The sequence below is a fragment of the Helianthus annuus genome, chromosome 8 (assembly GCF_002127325.2).
Source record: "Helianthus annuus cultivar XRQ/B chromosome 8, HanXRQr2.0-SUNRISE, whole genome shotgun sequence".
Lineage (NCBI taxonomy): Eukaryota > Viridiplantae > Streptophyta > Magnoliopsida > Asterales > Asteraceae > Helianthus > Helianthus annuus.
The window spans coordinates 62874588-62878807 of record NC_035440.2 but is presented as its reverse complement, the minus strand read 5'-3'; positions in this window follow the sequence as shown (position 1 = coordinate 62878807).

Here is a 4220-nt window from a genome sequence, read left to right as displayed (position 1 = left end):
AGAATCATACCCTTAATAACTAAAAAGGAAATCAAGGGTCCATATCTGTTCACGCAGTTCACTCTTGGGAGGTTGTTCACGCTGGAACCCTACCCTATATATATATATAGGGGAAGGTTCATTTGAGAAGAAATTTAATGTGAGAAGAAAAAGAAGAAAGGGCATATTAGTAAAATACTATTTCATTTATAACTCATATCAATAATTTTTAACTCTTTAATTAATTAGTCAACTAATCATTAATTATTCTACATATAATCTACAAAATCTACATATATCAAATTTTCCTACATATACTCTACACATTATAGAATTTTATCCTACACAGTCGAAATTTATCCTACACACCTCGAAATATATCCTACACAACTCGTAATTTATCCTACACAACTAGTAATTTATTCTACACTTTAAATTAAGTTGTTTTTTTTTAATTTGAAAAAGTATACATTTTGAAAAAGAGTTACAAATTTAATTTAGTTAGTTATTAAATGGGAAAAATACAAATTAATGATTTTTGTAAGTTTACCAATATACCCTTATATTAAAATTAAATGCAAATATTAAATGTAATAAAATGAAACATTCTTATTGGTTGAAACTTCTTTTTTTTTCTTCTTACAAAAAAATTCTTCTCATTTGAACCCTCCACTATATATATATATATATATATATATATATATATATATATATATATATATATATATATATATATATATATATATATATATATATATATATATGCACAAGAAAATGTTTGTATGCAAGAATGATTAAAAGGATAAAAAGTCATACGGGTCAATTGGTGATCACCCTTTGAACCCAGTATTTAATGTTTTGATTTGTTAAGTTTAATACTTATAGGTGAGCATAATGTATGGGCACGCAATATCACAATTGGAAACAAATAACCATCGTAAGGTATGAATAACGAGTCGATGGATTTGACTAGCGTCAGGTATGTATAAGAAAGGTTATACTTTTAATAGGAGCTTATGGCTCAACTAGAGATGGAGTGTCAGAATAGGGTAACTGATACACATATGTAAGAATGTACTTACAATTAGACTTTCGAAAAGTCAAACGAAGTAAGATGATAATTAATAAGGCAAGTAATAGAAAAAAAAAATAGAAAGAAAATTTTGGACCCCTAAATAAGTAAGTATAACCGTTGAAAACGGTTGTTGTAGTAAAATTTAGCTGAAAGAGAGAAATTTTGAATAAAGACACACGTTAGACACATTATTAGATGACTCTTGAGAGTCAGAATGAATGACGGACTACGACCCGAACAATAACATAAGAATGGACGGGAAGGGTAGGTTTTGACAAGAATACTAAAATGAAGTAATGAAGTCTTTACTAGTAAGTATGAATGAAAAGAAGTACGAATGTATATTTCCGTACATCTACGATAAGTAAGAAATGTTAGTTTGACCTTGAAAAGTCAAACTCCAAAAAAATTGGTGAAATAGCCGACAAGATGAAAGATCTGTATGCAAGAAACGGATTGGGCGATATGTTTTAGTAAGTACGAAGGAAAGTTGTGAAAGAGTCATGAGTGAACAAACACCATGTAGAATGCAAATATTAGATTATATGTGCTTACCGTTAATTTAACAGATAAGAATGATGGACCTCTTGGTGTGATGATAATAGTAGAGCTGATGGAAGGATGCCCACGAGTAGGAACATATTATACGAATGAGTGAGACCAATTTTGGTACGGAATGTACCTTCAAAGAATCGGATCTATCCGGCTTACGGATCACTGATCTATGCAATGAAGGCGAGGTTAGTTAAATGTTTAATTCTTAATTGATATGTAAGAATCTGTAAATTTATTTGTATGTATGAATGAAATGAATGGGAAGATAATTACGGAATGGTATGAAATAATCGACTTGTAATGGACAGCCTAAGAAAGTATTTATGTCATTAAGAGGAAGATTTAAGGGCTTTGAATGAAAACTGGAACTAATTGGTTAATGCCCGTATGGTGCTCTTGCATGACATGCCGGGTTGGTATGATGAAGTGATGCAAAATGTTAGTACATATGTCTATAGCTTCCGTCTGCATCGAGTCTTATTTTGTGTTGTGTATGTAATTTTGTATATGTATGTAATTGTATGTATGTTTGTGTCGGGACAACTCAGGGAATGGTGATGTATTGTAAAAGTGAAATCCGACGGAAGACGTTCGTCATCCGATCGGATGGCCATCCAATCGGATGACCATCCGATCGGATCACCATCCGATCGGGTGACACTTAAAGCCTCCCTGGTTGTTGCCTATAAATAGCTAGCTAGTGTTAGTGTTTGAAGAACTTTTGCTAAACTTGATAGCGAAGCTCTGCCAGTCTATATTTCTGCCGGAATAGTTGTACTTTCACAATCTTCAATAGAATTCAGACGGATTAAACATTGAACTTGTCGTTGTTGATTCTATGACATCATCAAGGGATTCCGCACCTTGATTCTGATCGATCCAGCCACGTTCTACTCGAACAGATCCTGATCAAACGGCCTAACAAGTGGTACCAGAGCCACAGGAGGTTGAATCGAAGACGACAACTGCAAATTCACCGGATATTTAGCGATTCTTTGCCGATTTCTGTCAAATTTCACCGGAAATTTGATCAATTTCTCATCTTCTGCCACATTTCTTGCTGTTCTTACTTTTTCACATCTTAAAACATAGAAAAATCAAAATTGAACAGGAATTCACGGACAAAATTGGCTAAAAATCATATCAAACAATTCGCAATTGAACAAAGATCAATCCTTCAAATTTTCATTGAAAAATTTCAACTAAAACTTAATCAAATCAAGCAAAAACCATGTTGAGTTCATCGTTGATGCTGACGTCATCCACCAAATCGGATAGCTATCCGATCGGATTGGCTTAGATAGCTCTAGAGTCTGTTGCTGATGTCATCATCCCCCTCGATCGGATCACCATCCGATCAGTGTAACATTGTGGTTTAAAGGTTTAGTTGCTGACGTCATCATCTCACTCGATCGGATCCCATCCGATTGGTGAAGTGTTTAGGTTTAGAGTTTTCAAGTTCTTGTGTCACTCAATCGAACGACCACTCAATCGGATCACCATCCGATCGAGTCGCCATCCGACACTTGAGCCTATCCGACACTTGGAAGTTGTTACTTGGTTGTGTTGTCCAATCGGATCACCACTTGATCAGATCACCATCCGATCCAAGTACATCGGTTTGAAATTTTTGAAAAGTTTGAAAATTTTTCTATGTGTTTGAAATTTTTCAGGTGTTCTCACAAGGGGAGACGGATTCCTAAATCCATTCAACAATGTCTTTGCATACAACACCGAAGACGCATCAACAAATACAACGACCAACACAAATCTAAATCCGAAGAAAGCGATTGCTGATTCTCTCAGTATCGATAACGCCTATGGTACGTAAAACAAGCCACCAAAGCTCATGGCAATTGAAGAGTACAACAGATGGGCAAGCAGATTTGAAGATTGGTTGAAAGCATTTGCTTATCTAAGTTAGAAGTGTTTGAAGAACGGTTACGACATTGGAAGACAAGATTACGAAAACTTGAATGATACTGAATAAGAGACATTTGTTGCTCAACAGAAATATATAGCATTATTACATCAATCTGTTAGAGATGATATCATTTCTTTGATTAGTTACGATAATGCAAAAGATTTGTGGGGCAAGCTAGAAAAGAAGTGCATAGGAGGGGCAAAGATAGTGAAAAACAAGAAACGTCTACTGAAGAAAGAGTTTGATTTGTTTGCATGCATGAGGAATGAATCTGTGCTAGAGATGATTGAGCGTTTCTGTCATCTAAAGATAGAGCTTATTATATATGGGATAACGATCACATAAGAAGAGATGGTTGAGAAGTTGTTGGAATCATTGCCAGATGAAAAGGATTGGCAGTATTATGCACTAGTTTTGAAAACCACAATGAAAATGTTTGACATGACTGTTGACTGGTTGATAGAAAGGTTTGAAAGTCATGAACTTGAAATAAAAAAGATGAGCAAAGTCAACAACACCCCATACCAACAAAATGTCGATTTGTACTACAGGGGTAGTATGATCCTTAAAACCACTTCACCAAAAACTGCTTTTTCTACTGAGAGTTCAAGCACGACAAATCAAGAGAAACAAAGCAGCAGTTCTGTACCGAGCAGTGGTTATCATGGAGGATCTTCTTCATCAGCT